Raw genomic sequence first — 23,016 nt, forward strand, 5'->3', positions numbered from 1 at the left:
ACACCTTTCGAGAAAAGTTGTCGTCAAAGCGCTAGTAAACACTGTGCCCTGATCTGATTGGATTTCCGCAGGAAAACCAACTCGCGCAAATATGGACAGTAGTGCATTGACTATCTCAACTGAGCTGAGTTCTTTAAGCGGCACAGCTTCAGGGAACTTTGTCACTGGGCAGATCACAGTCAAAATGTGTCTGTACCCCGTGGCTGTTACCGGCAGAGGTCCCACTGTATCAATAACGAGCCGTCTAAAAGGCTCCGTAATGATAGGTACCAATCTCAACGGCGCCCTCGATTTGTCCCCTGGTTTGCCCACCCGCTGACAGGTGTCACATGTCCTCACGAAATGGTCTGCGTCCCGGAAACACCCTGGCCAATAGTACTCTTGCAAGAGACGGTCCTTAGTTTTCTTAACTCCTAGGTGTCCGGACCACGAACCCCCATGCGACAAGCGCAACAGATCCTGACGGTAGCACTGAGGCACGATCAGCTGATCGAACTCCACTCCCCTGCGGTCTAGATACTTCCGGTACAGGACCCCACCTCTTTCCACAAAGCGAGCATTTTTCTTGGCGATACCTTCCTTGACAATGCAGCGTATGTTTTCTAGGCTGCCATCCTTTTTTTGCTCGGCTATCAAAGCCGACCGGCTGACTTATAGCAACCTATTAAGTCCGTCTGACGTAGGCGCGATGAGCAAATCTGCAGATAGCTCTTCTAACTTTCCCTTATCGGGCATTTCATCTCCGGTATCTGGTGTCTTCAACGCTACAGGCTCAATTTTATTCAGTTCGGACGTGCTCTGAATATCAGCTTGCTGCGCCTCTGACCCTTTCTCATTGTTCGACAACGTCGGCCCCGCAACTACCGCCTTTGCAGCGAGCTCCCGAACCTTCGATCTGGTTAAGGCCTGAACGCTAGCCTCACGAAACAAAAGCCCCTTCTCGCGCAGGAGGTGATCGGACCTGTTCGAAAATAGGTACGGGTACTGGGGGGGCAGCATAGATGACACTGCGGCCTCCGTCTCAAGCGCTCCGAAAGGTCCTTCAATGAGAACTTTTGCTACGGGCAGACACACGCTATGAGCTTCCACGGCTTGCTTGATCCATGCGCACTCGCCCGTGAACATATCGGTTTCTACGTAAGAGGGGTGAACTACATCCATCGTAGCTGCGGAATCGCGAAGCACTCGGCACTCTTTCCCATTCACGAGGAGGTCTCGCATGTAAGGCTCGAGAAGCTTCATGTTCTCGTCAGTGCTGCATAATGACAAAAACGCGACTTTTGTTTTTGTTTCTGGACACTGCGCCGAAAAGTGACCCGGCTTCTGGCACGTATAACACAAGCGCGCTTGCCTCGTCTCGAACCGCTTTCTGCGTTCGGCTTCGGCTGCCGCCGTCTCCTTACGTTCGGTCGGACTGCTTTCACTCGCATCCGCACTACGTGTGTCGCCCCTTGCTCTCATGGGTGTGAACTTTGGCCTCTCAAACTTGGAGCCAAATTCACCCTTTTGACCGTCCTTAGCTCCGCGAGCCCGACGCGTCACAAACTCCTCGGCTAGCTCGGCGGCTTTAGCCACCGTACAAACGTCTGGCCTATCCAAGACCCAGTACCGCACGTTCTCAGGTAACCGACTATAAAACTGTTCCAGCCCGAAACACTGCAGAACTTTATCGTGGTCACCAAACGCTTTCTCTTCTTTGAGCCACTCCTGCATGTTTGACATTAGCCTGTAGGCAAACTCTGTATATGACTCACTTCTGCCTTTCTCATTTTCCCGAAACTTCCGACGGAAAGCCTCCGCTGACAGCCTGTACTTTTTTAGCAGACTCGATTTCACTTGGTCGAAATCCTCTGCCTCCTCTCTCTTCAAGCGAGCGACTACGTCGGCCGCCTCGCCGGGTAACAAAGTGAGCAAGCGCTGTGGCCACGTTTCCCGAGAGAACCCCTGCTTCTCGCACGTTCGCTCGAAGTTAACCAGGAACAAACCAATGTCCTCTCCAAGCTTAAACGGCCGCATCAGGTCAGTCATTTTGAACAATACTCGTTCTCCTGCACCGTGTGCCTGACTTCCATTACGAGCGCGTTCCATCTCTACCTCGAGACGCTTCATTTCCAAAGCGTGTTCGCGCTCTTCTTTTTCTTTCTCTTTTTGCTCTCTAAGTTCGCGCTCCTGTATCTCTTTTTGCTCTCTAAGTTCGCGCTCCTGTCTCTCTTTTTGCTCTTTAAGTTCGCGCTCATGTCTTTTTGCCCTCTCCTCAATGGTCTCAAGGCATTCCGACAGCTCGTCATCCTCAGCCTCTAACTCAAAAATAGCCCTTAGCAGTTCTGGTTTTCTGAGTTTGTCTGAGACATCCAGACCCAACTCTCTTGCAAGCTCCAGCAATTTCGGTTTGCGCAACGACTTCAAATCCATGGCTGCCCTGAATGCTGCTTTCCCTACTGCCTACTATTGTCTTGCCGCAAACTAACCCGGCAGCAACGACAACCACAATTACCAGCTCTGTTTCTGACACTAACAAAAGCCTGGCAAAACTCAGAAGAAGAAAGTCCCGCACTCACCAAACCTCGCAGCCAAGAATTCAGCGCAGTCGTTCCGCTGCAGGCAACCAGTCATCACACAGGGCTCGTTGCACTGCTCCCGGATGGTCGTTTTGCTGCTCAGCATACAGTCAACCGCATATCTTCGCTGCTGGCCTCCGTTGTCAAGATCTCACCGCTGGCAGACAGTTGTTTGAATCTCAGCGCTGACACCCGTTGTTGCATATGGGTCGCAAGCCCCAAGGGTAGCGTTGGCTTGGCGGCCTGGGGCACAACTGGAAGCATCCGAAGGTCCCGGCAAAGCATGAGTCGACTGGTAACAGAACAACTTGTTTATTCTATCATCGCATAAGAGCGGGCGGTCAGGTCGACCGAAGTGGAGAGACGGGAGAGCACGTAACTCAACAGAAGAAATCGGAGCCTCTCTCGGCGTCCGGGAGCAGCTGCTCTTATACTCTCGGAGTCAAGGGGAAGAAGGAACGCCTCGGGATGAGGCCACGTGATGGCGGCGCTCGGGCACGTCGAGACTAGAAGGTGACGCATCCGCCGGGCCGGCGCCGGTCAGACCTCCTCGCTTCACACTTGGGGGAGCTCCTCTCCCCGGCTGCCGCGCTTTGACAAGCGTGGGCACCAACATGCACACACACACACACACGCACACGAAGACACGTGGCATTGGAACATGCCTGGACGCGCTTGGCGGGGAGGCGTAGCGACGGCGCCGAACGGGCCAAAATGTCCGCCGCTTTGAACGAAGCCCCGGCGTCCGCTGCATCCGCGCCGGCTATACCGCGCGTCGTAGGCGAAACGTAACAGCGGCAACCGTTCCTGACGTGAGGATGGGCGAAGGGAGCTTTCAGAGTACGCTTGCTTCGTCCATCGGTCCTTTGCTGTAAGGAGGCCTCACATAAGGTTAGGAAGCGGTCTAAGGAAAGGGGCGTTTCATTGTTTCGGCCTATGGTTCAAATACTGGTGCAAGCAAAGATAAAATGTAAAAGTGCACATTGGTTGTCATAATACGTGAGAAAAGAAGGCCGCACCTAGAATATCTTGGAATTACATAAAATTATTAGAGAGCAAGCCAACAACATTTCCTAGACGAAGATGAAAACATACTGGAAGGAGAAGCGGCGATAAATTCCGTCCGAAAAATAACAGCCGAATCTTTCCGAGGAAATCACGACGTTGTATTTAAAGAACAAAAAGAGCATGAAAGAGAACCAGATGGAAAAGGAGCTGGTTCTGACAAATTTCAACTGGAAGAAAGCCGAAGAGGAAATTCCTAAGCGCTCAGCCACAGGGATGGACGAGGTACCCGTTAGGCTGATTAATAAACTAGGACCAAAAAGTAAGGAAGCTCTGGTGAAAGCAGTGCAAAAGACCTTAAGATATAGAATACCAGACAATTGGCAACAAAGTAGAATTAACTTAATTTATAAAAGTAAGGGGGAGAAACAGAATTAACTCGTATAGACTCGTATTAACTCCTCGAATTCACCCACGACATTCTGCTTATCATGGACAGGAACCTGCAGATCGACGCCGTTTTCTTAGATTACTCAAAAGCTTTTGACAAGGTGCCTCACAAGCTCTTACTGCAAAAACTATCTGCGCTTGGAATCTGTAATAACTTACTCAGATGGAGTGAACAATTCCTATCCGGGCGCACACATTATACTTCCACAAACAATCACCGCTCACCTCTTACCGATGTGATTTCGGGCGTCCCTCAGGGCACCTGTCTGTCCCCTTTATTATTTGTAATCTATGTAAACGACTTGCCTACTAGCACACATTGTAAACTACGACTTTTCGCAGATGACTGCGTAGTTTACAACTGTTAACTCCTCTGACGATGTTCTTTGCCTGCAGCGTCATCTCAATGCCATCTCGTCATGGTGTGAAAAATGCACATGCCTCTCAACTTATCGAAACGCAAATCTATGTCTTTTACCCGAAAGCGCCGTCCTTTTCACTCCACTTATCGCATTAGCTCTGTCAACATCAGCGCCATTTCATCTTACAAGTACCTGGGTCTTATTTTGACGTCATCACTCTCTTGGATAACACATATCGAAACAATACATCGCAAAGCTGCGCGCTCTCTCGGGTATCTACAAAGAAATCTAAAGAAGGCATCCCCAGAGGTAAAGAAGTTGGCATACATGACACAAGGTAAATTGCATGACATTTGTCCGTCCACAACTCGAATTTGCTTCTGCTGTCTGGCATCCATCTCAAGATTACTAGCCGCATCATGGGAATCCGTTCAAAACCGAGCGGCCCGCTTCATCACTTCACATTATTCACGGTACACTAGTGTCACTTGCTTGAAGCAAACAATAGGTCTGCCAACACTGAAGTCTGGCCGCATCATATCACCTCTTTGCTTGCTGTACTCTTTCTTTTGCAACCCACGCTCAAGGCACAACCTTCTTAAACCACCATTACGAACTTCCTCTCGCGTAAGTCACAGCTCTGCCATAGCACGTTCACCCGACCGCTTCTCTGCCATGACCACTTCCTTCTTTCCTGATGCAATCGTTTATTGGAATGCGCTCCCTGACAATTTCGTTACCTGTGCTGACCGCAAAAAATTTCGTGAATACCTAACAAATCACTTTGAACAACTTTCTGTTCCCAGTGTACATCGTTAATGAACCCATCATAAACCACTCGGAATAGTCTACCCCTGTCAACCCTTCCACCTACTCTTTTTCTTTTGTTTCTTTTATTGTGAATGTATTACCGTGTTACTTCTTGCAATTCGAATTTTTCATTTGATTGTTTAGTACTGTACAGGTGTTTGTATTGCCCCCCCCTTTTGTAATGCCTTCGGGCCTTCAAGGTTATAATAAATAAAATGAAATGAGACCATTGACCATTACATCGGTACTATAAAGGTTAGCAATGAAGGCAATCAAATTAAAGCTGCAAGCGTGGGCAGAGCATAATGGCATTTTGGGAGAACTTCAGAATGGCTTCAGAATAGGTAGGCGTTCGGAAGATATTTGTTCTTACTCAGTGTATTGAAATATCAAGAGTAGAAACCACACCGTTATACGTGGCGTTTTTAGACGTTTCAGGAGCGTAGGACACCGTAGACCGCAACGTTTTGTGGCATATTCTGGAAGGGGAAGGCTTAAGCGACGAATGTCTGCAGCTTTTGAGAGAGATTTGCCTAGAAAATAACGCTTGGGTTGAATGGAAAGAGATGAGGAGCGAGGAGAAAGTTGATGTCAACAAGGGACTGAAGCAGGGGTGCCCTTTATCCCCGCTTCTGTTTATGATGTACATGGTGAAGATGGAGAGGGCTCTAGAAGGAAGAAATATCGGGTTTAATCTCTCGCACAAACAGACGGGTACAATAGTAGAGCAGCAGCTTCCAGGTTTATTTTTTGGGGGCAACAAGCGAAGTGAGTTGCAACGTCTGGCTTATATCTGTGGACAGGAAGGCGAGAATTTAGGTTTGAAATTTAGCGTTAGGAAATCAGGTGTTACGATTTTCAATGAAAACAACGAACTACCGATGGCAATACAAAGCCAGGAAATACCTCCGGTAACAGAATATCAATTCCTTAGTACATGGATAAACGGAGGCAACAGATAAATGGAAACACAGGAAAAAAACAGTAACAATAAAATGGAAGAGAAATGCAGCCAAAATGAAGCACAAAGCGTTATGGGGATACAATAGGTACGAAGTGCTCTGGGGTATGTGGAAAAGTGTAATGGTTCCAGGACTTACTTTTGCAAATGGGGTTGTTTGCTTGAAATCAGTGGTACAATCAGTACTCTAAGGCAAGCAGAAATCAGTGGGACGCCTCGCATTGGGCACTCACGGGAAAGCTACAAATGAAGCTGTGCAGGGTGATATGGCCTGTACAAATTTTGAAGTGAGGGAAGCTCACAGTAAAATTGATTATGAAGAACGACTGAGTAATATGGAAGAAAGCAAATGGGCTGGTTGTACCGACAGGGCACTGACTCACAGTGGAAGAAAAGAACTAGAAAGCTTGTCAGCAAATATGTGGCCTGTAGGGTTAGCAACACAGCAACAAAGAACGTAAAGCGTAAAGTCAGAGAGGCTGAAATAATCTCATGGAAGGCGGCAATCGAAAATAAACTTGCCATGAGTAACTGTTAAAGAGGAAAAAAACGAAATCAGAAAAGAATTAATTTATGATAACTCAAAGGGAAGCTCATTACTTTTTGAAGCGAGATCGGGATGCCTTAGGACACGCACCTGCAAAGCGAGATATAAAACGGAAGAAGAAGCATGTGCTTGCTGCGGTAAAGCTAGGGAAACGATGAAGCATGTTTTATTAGATTGTGAAGGTACCTGCCCAGAGGTCGATTTAGGCACCACTGGCCTCCTTAAAGCCCGTGGGTTCAGCGAGAGCAGGGGGAAAGTAAACATGTCCGCAATAGAGATTAGTAAGATGCGATTTGAAGATTGGTGCAAGAAAATAGGGAAACGACAAAAAACGGTGAGGTACAAAAACAAAGTTCACAATAGGCGGTCGGAAAGTTTGGTCATGGGAATTCATCACTTTTCTTTCTTTTTTTTGCTTTTTTAACCTAGGTAGGACATTAGGCAGTATAATAGCAAGAGCCTGGTGGCGCAACCCATGCCCCGTTTCTAAAGGAGGCTCTCATAACATCCGTTCATCCATCCATCCATAAATACAGGACGCTCTGCAGCAGCGTGCGCTGTAGCATCACTATATACCATGTTATTTTTTGATGGGTGCCGACTCTATCGTTTTACGACATCCGCGGTCGTTTAATGCCGACACAGACGCGTACAGGCACTGGGAATTGCCTCTGTCACAGAAAAAAAAAAGCGATAAAGGGAAAAGCACAGCTCTCATCTGTACTAATATGAGTATTTATTTTCTTTCTGCTTATTATTACAATGTACTGTATGTCAGTCTGGAAAAAAACAATATCGGCTCTGATAACTGCACAACAAACACTTTTATTGCCATCGTTTGGATTTAACGTTTGTGGAGCTTTCGTTACAGGGGCTTCTGTGGAAAACCTTTTGCGATGTCGTTCTTGTCCGTTATCTTCAAGGGTGAAATTAGTAAATAGAAGGCGGAAGAAATTTGCCAGCATGCTCTCCAACAGCTTCTCATGATGGTCAGGCACTTAACACTTGAATAGTTCGCGCTCTCGCAGCGCTTGAGCAGCATTCAGGACAGTCTCCCTCAGCGGCTTCGTAAAATTTCTTCGCTTAGCGAGCACTACTTCAACACACTTGTGCAAACAGTTCAGCGCAACTATGAGTTCGTCTGACGGATACAACAGACGGCTTCTGTCTTGAAGCCTAATGAGAGGATCTCGCGGCGGTGAGGGCTTGGGCTTTGTCAACAAACTGGCATTCTTTGCAAGACGCCCGCTCATAAACAGCTATCGACAGGTTTCCGCCAACCATCGCTAGTGCTGCACATTCTGGCGAACGAAGCGTTTATTTGCGTCGGATAATGTGGTTGACCAGGGCTGCTATCGCCTCTGCGAAATTCTTCGCATGGCTCTGACGTAGTGCTTACGCTCAGTTGCCGTCCTAGCGACGAGCATGTGCTGTCTCCCGTGTCCGTCACGTTACTTCTTGTCGATGTTGACGCAATGCCTCTCTTCAGAGGCTTTTCTATTCCGCACAACACAGCTCATGCGTCTGTCTGGTCGTTGCTTCCAGCTGAGCTCCTCAACCACAAAAAAAAAACATCAATGGCGTCAGACGAGAGCTTTCTAGTCGGAACAAATCGAGAGTGCATCCCTCTCAGCAAGTATCTGACGCATTCCACCTTTGAGTGAGTGGTGATAAGCAAGGTTTCATACGTTTCTTTAGTCATAAAATGTTTCACCGTGGACTGGCACCTCAAACCTTCAAAATATTGTACAAACTTTGTCTCCGGCCAGTGCATACGCTCGTCATTTTCGTTGTCAAACTGCTTAGAGTCTGGGTAATTTTTTTGTGGACGTGCTGTGAACAATTACTTATGTGCATCAGGACAAACCATCTGTGCGTGGTTTTCATAAAGACCACTGTTTCTCCGACAGCCCCAAATCTTGCATCACAGGTTTGGCCCACCTGTTCTTCCAGTAACTTAAGCGCTGCCGTGACAGGAGGCGAGAGCAACTGAACCGCTCTTCTGACATTCATTTTCTCAATATTGCTCGGGAAGAAGTCCTTCCTCGTAAGAAATCGAACATGCCTAATGATGCTGTCTTGTCGCATCTTGTGTAGCTCCTTCACGTATTCGGATGTTATGATGCCATCTTTGCCAAGGTCACGTGCCGAGGGTTTTGATCTCACGCTTTTGGTCGAATGACACTGATCGCACGCCGAGACAAAGGGCCAAACAATGAAACCCTCCTTGCCTCAGTAAAGAAGCCTTCATTGCGGTGAGGCCACCTTATGTCACTTTGAAAGCTTCCTTACTGAGGCACCTTCAGCGAAGGCTTCCTTGGTGCTTCCTCAGCGTAAGGTGGCTGCGAAGCTACCTTCATGCGTCTTTACGCAGCTCCTGGCCCTGAACGAGCGCTTCACCTCACTGCTTAGCCACGTGATCTTTGCTTGCGCATGCGCACTGTCGCCCGCATGCGGAGAAGCGTAAGCACGGTACGTCTTGCCAGGCATGTTCGTTTCAGTCGCATGTTTGGCATGAGTAGCATTCGTAGGCGTTGCTAGAGCGTTGCTAGGTATTGCAGGACGCCGGTGCTGCCAGCGTTGCTGGAGCCTATCAAGTTCTGCGCTATAATGTGGTACTTTTTTTACAATTATTAAACAAAAGTAGAAGAAAGCGTGCACGCATCTCTATATCAGCACTTCAATTTCAAAATTATGCGACGATACAGCATCTTTTTATTGAATAATGGTGTTCGCGTAAAGCTCTTAAGAGATCATCTCGAACCCAGGCATGCGGCAACCATTCCTTACATAAGGGCGGGCGAAGGAAGCTTTCAGAGTACGCCTGCTTCCTCCATCGGTCCTTTGCTGTAAGGAGGCCTCATGTAAGGTTAGGAAGCGGTCAAAGGAAAGAAACATGTCATTGTTTGGGCCTAACTTGCGATCTCATCTTTCAGGATGTAGTATACGCTGTACCATGTTTGCACCACACAGCATTTGAAACTCTGCCAAATTAATCTTAAGATTATCAGCGAAAGGACGTTTTGATAATCAACTTCGCCGATAAAAGCGTCTTTTTGCACGAGGTACAGCACCCACTGCTTTATCCTCTTTTCTTCAATTATTAGAGAGCACAAGCGAGCCTTTGGCGAACTGTAATTGACGAGTTCCACGGGCAGTCTTTCCTTTACCAGGTTAGTAATACCGACTTCTCGACCTGATGATCCGAAGTAACGCTGCGGTGTACTTCGACTAGGCAGACGTAATATTACTTCGCTCCTCGTATTTTCGTACGCTCGTGTTGATATGTTGCGCATTACAACAGCATGACGTGTAGTCAGTTCTGATCAAGTCGGCTTCACTTTCCAGTAATTTTTCACTTGTTTTAAGAGTACTCAAGTACCAAGGTCGTTTTCGTCAGCCTTTTTGGAGACTTCTAGGAAGGCGCTTACACTACAGCCTTCCTTCAGCTCCTGGAGTTCTTCTTAGTACTTGTCCACATACTTTTTTAGCCTCTGTATCTGCCATTTAAGGTCACGTTCGTTCCCTACGTCTCCACTTCTGACGCTCCATGACTGAGACTTAGGTTCGATAAGGCACTTGCGCTTGCACTGCTCGATGCACATTCATTTTGCTTGTTGTGGCAGTCATATACGAGCTACTTTCGGAAGGAGATACCGCTTCACCTGCTTTCCCACTTCGCTCGTCTTCATTATTTGAAAGCCCATTGTCGGAACACAATTCGCCTGACACCAGCTATAACATGGCGAGTTTTCGTATAGGAGCACAATCCAAAGCACCGCACTCGAGTTTTTTCAATGCTGCGTTACTCCTACTGGGTTTGCTACGTGATTGCAAGTACGCTGGGTACTCGTCGAGAACACTGGGAACCACATAATTTCTTCAGTTTTCTTATCCTGCACTCTTCTTTAAAATCAGACGCAACGAAGTGACGACTGCGTACTTTGGAGTAGCAGGAGGTGAAATTCGGAGTCCAATTGTCCCTAGATATAACTTTGAGCCACTTCTCTCGAAGTTCTTCATCGCTCGGAATTTCATGAAATGAGATGCCCGCCACCTTTCTCTTCATGTACGAGGTGCATCCAGGTACACAACAATACGCCATACGACTGGATATCAACTGGCAAATCGCCCTGTCAAATCACTTACAGTAGCATAACTCACTCGTGACCACGATGTCTTCTTTTCGGCCAGAGGGCTCTCATTCGCGTTGCTGCTAGACGTCCGTGATAGTGTCACCATAGCGACAGTCTTTAAATGCCCTGCCGGAGCTCACCGCGTCAATCGAAGGCAGAAGACAAGTGTTTTCACAGCCATGGAGAGCTGCAGAAAGGTGGACTCTCAGCAAACCAGGGAACTGTCGGCAAGCGAGGCAAATGAGTGTTGTCTCGATTTGATACTAATGTAGACGGGTACACCCAATTTTTCGCGCCTTTGACTTTGCACAGCGGCTAGCGAACTGAATGAATGAATGAATGAATGAATGAACGGACGGACGGACGGACGGACGGATGGATGGACGGATGGACGGATGGATGGATGGATGGATGGATGGATGCATGGATGGATGGATGTTATGGGCGTCCCCTTTGCAACGGAGTGGTGGGTTGCGCCACCAAGCTCTTGCTCTTATACTGCCTAATATCCTACCTAGGTTAAACAAAAGAAACACTATGGACTACCACACCCAAATTGTCTAATCCCCTATTGCGAACTGTGCTCCTGTACGTCTCAGTTTTTTGTGGTTTCACTACTTTTCTTCCACCAATCCTCCAATCGCCTCTTACTAATGCCTATTGCGGACATGTTTACTTTTCTACTGCTGCCGCTGAACCCAAGGGCTTCAAGAAGGCCAGTGGTACCTAAATCGACCGCTCGGTAGGCGTCTCCACATTCTAATAAAACATGCTCCATAGTTTCCCAAGCTTTACCGCAGCAAGCACATGCTTCTTCTTCCTCATTATATCTCGCTTTATAGGTGCGTGTTCTAAGGCATACCGATCTCGCTTCGAAAAGTAATGAGCTTCCCTTTGAGTTATCATCAGTTGTTTATTTCCTGATTTCGTGTTTTCCTCTTAAGTAGGTACTCATCGCAGGTTTCTTTTCCATTGCCACCACCCATGAGATTATTTCAGCCTCTCTGACTTTCCGCTTGACCTTCTTTATTGTTGTTTTGACCACCCTACAAGCCGCATACTTCCTGGTAAGCTTCCTAGTACTTTTCCTCCACAGTGAATCAATGTTTTTCCTGTACAGATACCTGAAGACTCTTCCAGCCCATTTACTTTCTTCCATATTCCTCAGTCGTTCTTCATACTCAATTTTACTGCGAGCTTCCCTCACTACAAAACTAGTCCAGCCCATATCACCCGGCACAGCTCCATTTGTGGTCTTCCCGTGAGCGCCCAATGCAAGGCGGCCCACTGACCTTTGGTTCCCGTCGTGTCCTCATTGTACCCCTGAGTTAAAGCAAACAACCGCATTTCCAAAAGTAAGTCCTGGAACCATTACACCTTTCCACATACCTCGGAGGGCCTCGTACCAATTGTATCCCCATAGTGCGCTGTGCTTCATTATGGCTGCATTTCTCTTCCATTTTACTATAATTGTTTTTTCCTGTGTTTCCATATATCAATTGCCTTCGTTTATCCATATACCAAGGTATTTATATTCTTTTACCCGAGGTATTTCTTGGCCCTGTATCTCCACTGTCTGTTCACTGTTTCCATTGAATACCATAACCCTGATTTTCTCTATCTAGATTTCAAACCTAAATTGTTGCCTTCCTGTCCACAGATATTAGCCAGACGTTGCAAATCACTTTGCTTGTTAGCTTGCAAAACAATGTCGTCCTCATTATATAAACATGGGAGCTACTGCTCCCATACTGTACCCGCCTGTTTGTATGAGAGGTTAAACCCGATATTACTTCCTTCTAGCGCCCTCTCCATCCTCACCATGTACATCATAAACAGCAATGGTGATAAAGTCCCTTGTTGATATGAACTTTCTCTTCGCTCCTCATTTCTTCCCATTCAACGCAAACGGTATTTTCTAGCTAAATCTCTCTCAAAATCTGTAGACAATCGTCACCTAGGCCTTCCCCTTCCAAAATATCCCACAACATGTTGCGATGTACGTCGTCATAGTAATGTCTAAAAAGGCCACATATAATAGTCTGCTTTCTACTTTTGCTATTTCAATACACTGAGTAAGAACAAATAAGTTATCATCTAAACGCCTACCTATTCTGAAGCCCATTCTGAAGTTCTACCAAAATGCCATTATTCTCTGCCCATGCTTGAAGCTTTAGTTTGATTGCCTGCATTGCTAACCTGAATATTACCAATTTTATGGTCAACGGTCTATACGAGTGAATTCTATCTTTCTCCCCCTTACCTTTTTAAATTAAATTCATTCTAATTCGGCGCCAAATGTCTGGGATTCTTCTATCTTTAGCATTCTTTCCCCTCCTTTAACCAGAGCTTCCTTACCTTTTGTTCCTAGTTCATTAATCAGCTGAACGGGAACCTCGTCTACTCCTGTGGCTGTGCGCTTAGGAATTTTCATTTCGACTTTCTTCCAGTTGAAATTTTCAGCACCGGCTCCTTTTCCATGTGGTTCTCTTTCATGCTCTTTTTTACTTCAAATACAGCCTAGTCATTGTCTTGGAAAGGTTCGGCTGTTACTCTTCGGATGAAATTTATTGCCGCTTCTCCTTCCAGTCTGTTTTCATCTTCGTCTAGGATATGTTGTTGTATGGTTGTTGACTTCCTGCCTAATAATTTTATGTGGTTCCAAAATATTCTAGGTGCGGCCTTCTTTTTCTCACGTATTTCTGACAACTGTTTGGCAGGCATTTTCAGATCATGAACAGCAGTTTGCCATTATCCCTCAAGAGAAAAGTGTATAATAGCTGTGTCTTACCAGTACTCACCTACGGGGCAGAAACCTGGAGGCTTACGAAAAGGGTTCTACTCAAATTGAGGACGACGCAACGAGCTATGGAAAGAAGAATGATAGGTGTAACGTTAAGGGATAAGAAAAGAGCAGATTGGGTGAGGGAACAAACGCGAGTTAATGACATCTTAGTTGAAATCAAGAAAAAGAAATGGGGCATGGGCAGGACATGAAATGAGGAGGGAAGATAACCGATGGTCATTAAGGGTTACGGACTGGATTCCAAGGGAAGGGAAGCGTAGCAGGGGGCGGCAGAAAGTTAGGTGGGCGGATGAGATTAGGAAGTTTGCAGGGACGACATGGCCACAATTAGTACATGACCGGGGTTGTTGGAGAAGTATGGGAGAGGCCTTTGCCCTGCAGTGGGCGTAACCAGGCTGATGATGATGATGATTCTGACAACTAACGTTCACTTTCACCTTTTAACTTTGCTTGTACCAATATTTGCACCATAGACGTTTTCACCCGGTATATTTCCCCTTTACTAGAAACTTTATCCTGTGGCAACTGCGCCTTCTTTTCCTGCCTGTGCTCTCGGGATGCTTCTGTCATTGTGCGATCGCTTCTCGTATCTCCCTGTTCCACCAGCTTTTCGATTTCTTTTTTTCCTTTCCAACGAACATGTTGTTTCTCTTTGCGTATTTCTCTCGTTATTACGCTTAGAAGCTCACCATATTCCCACTGTTTACTTGGCCATTCGCCAAGTTCTTCCTCGACTCTAGTGACTATCTTTGCTATTTGTTCAGCGTTCAAATTTGGACTGGCCATTTTGCTCTCCTTGCTCTCTTTCCCAACTACATATCCCATTTTCAAAATGATGCGTTTATGGGCGTGTCACTTTCGGAGACGACGGACGTTTGAGTGCATGCGGGAGTAAGAGCGGGTGCGAGAGAGGAAATGAAGGGACTTTTGCTCCTTGAATGTACGACTCTGCCTAGGCACTACGGAGGAGTTTCTTAGCGTGCATTGTATGCGCTCGTCCCTAGGTATGCCGGCAGAAGTCGCGGGGCGCCGTAGTGCTGAGCTTAGCATCGCAAGTTGGTGACTGGACGTAATTATACTTATTCAATCGTATTTGTAATAATTAAAACAACGTTTGCTTATTTCGCATTATTGCCGGCGCCTCCAGGACACCAAAGCGGCAACGGGGAACTCAAAGCTAGAACCGAGACTGGTCCGTGGGTTGGGGCTCGCCGAGGACTAGGAGTGCCAGAGGAGTATAAGATCGGCTGTCCACTATGGCGGAGAGCGAATTTTTTAGGCGAACACCCCCGGGCACGCTTCGGCGTCCGCAGCCCCAACCCACGGGCCGCCCTGCTTCCAACTTTGATCTCCCCACTACCCCTTGGGGTAGTGGGGAGACCTCCCCACCCAAGGAGATCCCCTTGGGGGTGGGGAGGTAGTGCACTGGAGATCCTGCGCCGCCTGCTTTATTATCACTTCAGGTGCTCTCCAGAGGCCTCCGTTTGCCGTTTACATGTGCCCTCCTGGATCAGTGCTTGTACAAAATGCAATCTATCGTCGCGACTAAAAAATCGACCCGCGACTTATACAACACCAGTCAGAACCTTGCCCCTTCAGACACAGTGATCACCAAAAGGGGTGGTGGGAAGGCGTCCGTGCCCACTGCCTCACCGCGCGGACAGTCAGCGGCGGAGCGTAAACAAGTTTGACCGCACTCCGCAATGCCAGCATGCCTACGGGACAAACGCATAGAACACGCGTTAAGAAACCTCCTCCGTTGTGCCTAGGAAGACACATATTCAAGGAGCAAAGGCCCCCAGCTTTCTTTCTCGCACCCGCTCTTACTCGCGCCTGCGCAGAAACGTCGAGCGCCGTGAGAAACGCCACGCCCCGCCCCGCTGCACCTACTAGCAATGGTAAAAACGTCTCCCGGAGCGATTGCGCGGGCACAGAAAGTATAGACCTCTTCATCGGGCGAGGAGGAAAGGGTGGGCGGTGAGCCTTTCGTCCTCTCTGGCTTGTGCGATCCGGCGTGGCGCTGCTTGAAAGTATTGCTGTCGCGTACTGCGGAACGATTTCGAGATTTTTTAGATGATACTTTGTGAAATTTACGTAATGTCCTCTCATATAAAGTCGTCAGGGAACCTTTCGGTACATCGGTAACTATAATTCGCGGAAATACCTCTTGCGGGCGCAAACACGCGACGCGCATTAGCAGCCGCGGTGTGTGTATGTATTGTGAACTACTTTGCGTATATGAATTTTAATTCAACGAAGAGAACCGGCGTCTCTGTATTACCGGCATGAAATGGTAAATCTGCTCACTATCTGATCGCTTGGCGTAGGGTCTAAACATAAGAGCGCATGCTAGTGTACGGCCAACCTAAGGCAGCCACCAAACATCTAAGCGGCAGGCGCTATCACATATTTGTGATACACCGGCATCCTTCTGACATGTTTCACGCCTAGGAGGCTTGATAGTCACAGTCTATAATGTGGAAGAAGAGGACGCTGATGGTGGCCTTGGACACGACGAAGAGTTTAGTATTTTCGCTGCTCTACGCTTGTTGACTCTGCCATTAAAAGCCATCTGTGAATAGACGCACGCTTCTTCCTTCCCGTAACATCATTGGTGGAGTTGCTGAGTAATTACTTGCTCAAGACGTAGCTCCGCAGCGGACGTAACCTGGCCGCCATGTCATCCGAAGGAGAGTCTTCAACTACGGCCTCGTCGTTTGCACCGACGGTCATCCTGGCCCAGCCACGCGATGCTGGCATGTTTTCCGGTATTGACGACGTTGACGTCGATGACTGGTTGCAGTTTTGCGAACGAGTCATCGCACAAAACAGGCCGGATAGCACGCTCATGCTGGCTAATATAATGTTCTACCTCAAGAAAATAGCACGGGTGTAGTTCGAAGCACACGAAGAAGAGATTAGAAGTTGGGACCAGCGCAAACAGAAGCTTAGAGATTTGTTCGGCAAGCCGTCGGCCGCGAACGTGCTACGAAGGACGACCTTGGGACCCATGCACAGACGTCCACTGAATCTTACGTGGCGTATATCCAGCACGTCCTCGCTCTTTGCCGCGAAATGGATAATAATATGGCAGTGGTAGACAAGGTCAGCCACATTTTAAAAGGCATCGCGGACGACGCATTTAACCTGCTCGTGTACAAGAACATAACAACGGTCAATGAGATCATTACCGAATGTCGCCGTTTTGAAGACGCGCAAAGTCGCCACATAGTTCAACAGTTTACGCGTCTACCCAATACCGCAGCTTCATCGACGTGCGAAGATATTTGTCCACCACGTGAGCCGACCTCCTGCGAGAACGTCGTATGTATCGTTCAGCGAGAAATCGAAGCAGCGTCTCCTGCCACGCCAGTGGCGCAGTGCTTTGACGTTTCCCGGCCGCTTGTGTCTCTCATTCAGTCGGTAATTCACCAAGAACTTGCCTATGTGGGTCTTCAGTCCATCTGCTCCGCCAGCCGTCCTGACTTTGCTTCGTCTGCTGTCTCTGTCCCTGTTCACCGGAGCCAATACGGTCCACATCCGAGCTATCGCAACCCGGCCGAATGGCGCACACATGACGATAGACCCATCTGCTTTTACTGTGGACATCTGGGCCACATCTGTCGCCACTGTCGAAGTTCCTGGCCAGCCCACTCTCGACCAAGCTTTCCTGCCTACCGCCGCTCCCCACTGAATCATCGCCCACCATCACTCTTCACTGAGGTTGAAGACGCACCTGACAACGCTCGAGCCACCGCGACTAGCCGCCCGCCATCACCACATAATCGACGCTCCCATTCGCCCCAGGTGCGTTGCTCTCCATCCCCAGCTTACCGTCGCTGCTCTCCGACGGGAAACTAACTGGGGCAGTTCGTCTATGCGGTGCTCTAGAACCCCGGCCAGAAACTCCTCTGCTGACCCTGCCTACTGATCGGAACCTTCTGGACGTGGACGTGGATGGTTTGCCCGTTACAGTACTCATCGACAGTGGAGCCCAAATTTCTATCATAAGTGCGGAGCTTCAAACGCGCTTGAAGAAAGTACTTACTCCTGCACCGACTTGACTGCTCTAGGTCGCCGACGGCGCAACTCCGGTTGTGCTTGGAATGTGTACTGCTCGTGTCCGTGTCGCCGGTCGCCAAACGTCTGTTTTGTTTAGTGTGCTCGAACGTTGCCCTCACAATGTGATCCTCGGACTCGACTTTTTGGCCGCGCATTCTGCTCTGATTGACTGTTCAGCCGGTGTTGTACAACTTGGCCAACCTCAACTTGTTCCCGTTGACCGTCCTGCTCAAGCTCCAACTCAGCTTTGTTTCGCGGATTCTATTCGCCTGCCATCTGTAGCAGCAACCGGCATCCCTGCTTTAGCTTGCCCACCTGTACCTGGCGGAGACTATGTCCTTACTCCCGCGACTTCAATCCTGCTTTCTCACAATGTCTCCTTCCCGCACACCATCGTTTCTCTCGCGGACAATCAGGCATGTCTTCCCATCCTAAAGTTCGGACAGTGCCCACAAGTACTTCCTCGAGGCATGTCTCTTGCCACGTTATCACCGTCGCACAAGTGCCACATCTGCGCTCTATCTGTTGCGCCGTCTTCGACCAATGCTCATTTTGCGCCTCCTGCATCTGCCCCACCCGACGACTTTACAAAGATGATTGCACCGGACCTCTCAGCCCAACAAGCCGCAGAGCTCCGCGGCCTCCTCGAGTTGTACTCCGACATTTTCGACCTGAACGATCGCCCTTTGTGTCAAACTACGGTCGTGAAGCATCGTATAAATACCAGCGATGCAGCACCTTTTCACCAACGCCCATACCGGGTGTCGCCCTCTGAGCGACAAGTTATCCAGAGGGAGATTGACAGGATGCTTGCCAAAGAGATTATTGAACACTCGTCCAACCCGTGGGTTTTCCCTGTTGTTCTCGTCAAAAAGAAGGATAACAGCTAGTGATTCTGCGTTGACTATCGTGATCTATACATGATCACCAAGAAACATGTATATCCACTTCCCCGCATAGACAGATGCTCTCGATTGTCTCCACGGTGCACCCTATTTTTCATCTATGCACCTTCGCCCTGGATATTGGCAAATGGCCGTGGATTAAATGGTACGTAAAAAGATCGCATTCGTCAAACCGGACGGCCTATATTAGTTCCGGGTAATGCCTTCTGGCTTGTGCAATCCGCCGATTACCTTTGAACGGACGATGGACATGCTCTTGCGTGGTTTGAAATGGTCCATCTGCTTGTGCTACTTGGATGACGTCATCGTATTCTCTTCAACCTTTGCGACTCATCTCTAAAGACTTTCATCTGTTCTTTCTGTTTTTTCGCACCGCTGGCTTGCAGCTAAACTCGGCCAACTGCCACTTCGTCGACGGCCAAATAACCATGCTCGGACATCTCGTCGATTCGTCAGGCGTTCGCCCCGACCCCGCTAAAGTTCATGCTGTGAAGAATTTCTCCGTACCAACTTGTGCCAAAGATGTTCGCAGCTTTATTGGTCTTTACTCTTCCGCAGGTTTGTGGAAAATTTCGCCCATGTTGCCCGTCCCCTGACTGACCTCCTGAAGAAAGACGTTCCTTTCTGTTGGGGCTCTGAACAGGCGTCTGCTTTCTCGCAGCTCATCACGCTGCTCACCACACCTCCTGTTCTCGCCCATTTTGACGCCTCCGCTCCAACAGAAATCCGCACTGACGCCAGTGGCTACGGCATCGACGCAATTTTAGCTCAACGCCAATGTGGGCACAACCGCGTTATCGCCTACGCCAGCTGCCTCCTTTCTCCCGCCGAGCGCAATTACTCGAGAACTGAGTGCGAGTGTCTCGCCCTCATTTGGGTGGTGGGCAAGTTCCGACCCTACATATATGGTCGACAATTTGCAGTTACAGCGGTTCCCCATGACATTTGTTGGCTTTCCTCCCTCAAGGATACCACCGGACACCTCGATCGCTTGGCCCTACGGCTGCAGGAATACACATACACTGTGGTCTACAAGTCGGGTCGTCTACAACAGGACGCCGACTGCCTGTCTCGTTATCGCGTCGATGTACCGGACGGTTTAGTGGAATATCGCACCGATCTGCGTTATTTCACTCTCTGCCTTGCAAGACATTGGCGCTCAACAACGACGCGATGAATAGTTAAGCCCCGTTATCGAACGCCTGCTCTCTGATCCGTCTGACCCATCCCTTCACATATTCGTGCTACAAAGTGACATCCTGTATCGCCGCAACATGCACCCCGACGGGCCCGAGCTCCTAACCGTCATTCCGTCTCATCATCGACAGATATTACTGCAGCAACTGCACGACCTACCTACCGCTGGACAGCCCGGCATCACGCGGACCTATGACCGAATTCGGCGACGGTTTTTCTGGCTCTGTGTCAACCGCTCCGTCCGGCGCTATGTTGCCGCGTGTGAGTCGCGTCAACGCCGGAAAAGACCAGCTGTGCCTCCTGCCGGTCTGCTGCAGCCTTTGGATATACCGACCGACCCTTTTTTCGTGTTGGCGTTGATCTTTTCGGACCATTCCTTGTATATAATGATGCAAATAGGTGGATTGCTGTCGCTACGGACGATACAACTCGCTATACCATTCCTAGAGCCCTACCGACCAGCTGTGCCACAAACGCCGCTGATTTCTTGTTTCACGACTTTATCTTGCACCACGGTGCACCTTGTCAACTTCTCACCGATCGCGGCAGATACTTTCTTGCCAAAGTCTTAGACGACCCACTTCGATCATGTGCTACTAAACAGAAACTTACTACCGCTTACCATCCTCAAACTAACGGTCTTACCGAACGGCTGAACCGCACATTACCTGACATGCTAGCAATGCATGTTTCCTCCGATCATCGCGACTGGGACATTGCTCTGCCATTTGTCACGTTCGGCCACAATTCCTCGCGCCATGACACAGCTGGCTATTCACCCTTCTATCTCCTGTTTGGCCGTGAGCCGAATTCGCCTTTCGAGACCCTCCTTTCGACCACACTCGACTCGCCAACAGAGCACACTCGAGATGTCATAACCACAGCGACCCAAGCACGCCAGGTTGCCCCATTCGTCTTTCTGCTTCACAGACTCGCTACAAGTGCCGTTATGACCAGCGCCATTACGACGTGCACTACGAGCCAGGTGCTCTTGTGCTAGTTTGTTATCCAACTCGGCGTGTCGGTCTTTCGGAGAAATGCCTCTCGCGATACTATAGCCCTTACCGCATCATTCGTCAGGTGACGCCTGTCACATATGAAGTGTCTCCGCTGAATGGCACCGTGCCTTCACCTCTCTCTGGCATCATGCACGTCAGCCGTCTCAAACCTTACCTTTCTCAAACTGATGAGCCGCACCAATAAGGTGCTTTTTCCGACGGGGGTGGTGGCACAGTCGGTAATGTGGGAAGAAGAAGACGCTGATGCTGGCCTTGGAGACAACGAAGAAGAGCTTAGTATTAACGATGCTCTACGCTTATTGCCCGTTACAGCAATCATCGACAGTGGAGCCCAAATTCCCATATAAGTGCGCAGCTTCGAACGCGCTTGAAGAAAGTACTTACTTCGCCTCCAACTCGACTGCTGTAGGTCGAGTCGGAGAGGCGAGTGAGGCCACTCTAGTGAGACGACTCTAGTAGTGCTATTGGAGGTATTAGAGGGCAGTAAATGCGATATAATAGGGCTCAGTGAAGTTAGCAGGACAAATGAAGCACATACAGTGCTAAAAAGCGGGCACGTCCTGTGCTACCGGGGCTTAGCGGAGAGGCGAGAACTAGGACACGGATTCCAGATTAATAAGAATATAGCTGGTAACGTACAGGAATTCTATAGCATTAATGAGAGGGTGGCAGGTCTTGTTGTGAAACTTAATAAGAGGTACAAATTGAAGGCCGTACAGGTCTAGGCCCCTACATCCAGTCATGATGACCAGGAAGTCGAAAGCTTCTATGAAGACGTGCAATCGGCGATGGGTAAAGTCAAAGCAAAATACACTATAGAGATGGGCGACTTCAATGCCAAGGTAGGCAAGAAGCAGGCTGGAGACAAGGCAGTGGGGGAATATGGCATAGGCCCTAGGAATTGCAGGGGAGAGTTATTATTAGACTTCGTAGAACAGAATAAGATGCGGATAATGAATACCTTCTTCCGCAAGCGGGATAGCCGAAAGTGGACGTGGAGGAGCCCGAATGACAAGACTAGAAATGAAATAGACTTTATACTCTGCGCTAACCCTGGCATCATATAGGATGTGCACGTGCTCGGCAAGGTGCGCAGCAGTGACCATAGGATGGTAAGAAATCGAATTAGCCTAGAATTGACGAGGGAACGGAAGAAACTGGTACATAAGGAGCCGATCAATGAGTTCGCGGTAAGAGGGAAAATAGAGGAATTCCGGATGAAGCTACCGAACAGGTATTCGGCTTTAACACAGGAAGAGGACCTTAGTGTTGAAGCTATAAACGACAATCTTATGGGCATCATTAAGGAGTCTGCAATAGAAGTCAGTGGCAAATCCGTTAGACAGGATGCCAGTAAGCTATCGCAGGAGACGAAAGATCTGATCAAGAAACGCCAATGTATGAAAGCCTCAAACCCTACAGCTAGAATATAACTGGCAGAACTTTCGAAGTTAATCAACAAGCGTAAGACAGCTGACATAAGGAAGTATAATATGGATAGAATTGAACATACTATCAGGAACGGAGGAAGCCTAAAAGCAGTGAAGAAGAAACTAGGAATAGGCAAGAATCAGATGTATGCGTTAAGATACAAAGCCGGCAATATCATTACTAATATGAATGAGATAGTTCAAGTGGCTGAGGAGTTCTATAGAGATTTATACAGTACCAGTGGCACCCACGACGATAATGGAAGAGAGAATAGTCTAGAGGAATTTGAAATCCCACAAGTAACGCCGGAAGAAGTAAAGAAAACCTTTGGAGCTATGCAAATGGGCAAGGCAGCTGGAGAGGATCGTGTAACAGCAGATTTGTTGAGGGATGGTGGGCAGATTGTTCTAGAAAAACTGGCCACCCTGTATAGGCAATGCCTGATGACTTCGAGCGTACGAGAATCTTGGAAAAACGCTAACATAATCCTAATCCATATGAAAGGAGACGCCAAAGACTTGAAAAATTATAGACCGATCAGCTTATTGTCCGTTGCCTACAAAATATTTACTAAGGAAATTGCAAATAGAATCAGGAACACCTTAGACTTCCGTCAACCAAAGGACCAGGCAGGATTCCGTAAAGGCTACTCAACAATAGTCCATATTCACACTATCGATCAGGTGATAGAGAAATGTGCGGAATATAACCAACCCTTATATATAGCTTTCATTGATTACGAGAAAGCGTTTGATTCAGTCGAAACC

General features: G+C 48.3%; 1 protein-coding gene and 1 pseudogene across 5 annotated transcripts in view; one reads left to right on the top strand and one right to left on the bottom strand.

The window, feature by feature from the left end:
• Nucleotides 1–23,016, top strand: part of LOC142566825 (organic cation transporter protein-like) — a 465,662-nt gene that overhangs the window by 81,076 nt on the left and 361,570 nt on the right. The gene's annotated exons all lie outside the window — the stretch shown is intronic.
• On the bottom strand, nucleotides 7,538–8,781 carry LOC142566767 (uncharacterized; annotated as a pseudogene).

The sequence above is a fragment of the Dermacentor variabilis genome, unplaced genomic scaffold, assembly GCF_050947875.1.
Source record: "Dermacentor variabilis isolate Ectoservices unplaced genomic scaffold, ASM5094787v1 scaffold_13, whole genome shotgun sequence".
Taxonomy (NCBI): domain Eukaryota; kingdom Metazoa; phylum Arthropoda; class Arachnida; order Ixodida; family Ixodidae; genus Dermacentor; species Dermacentor variabilis.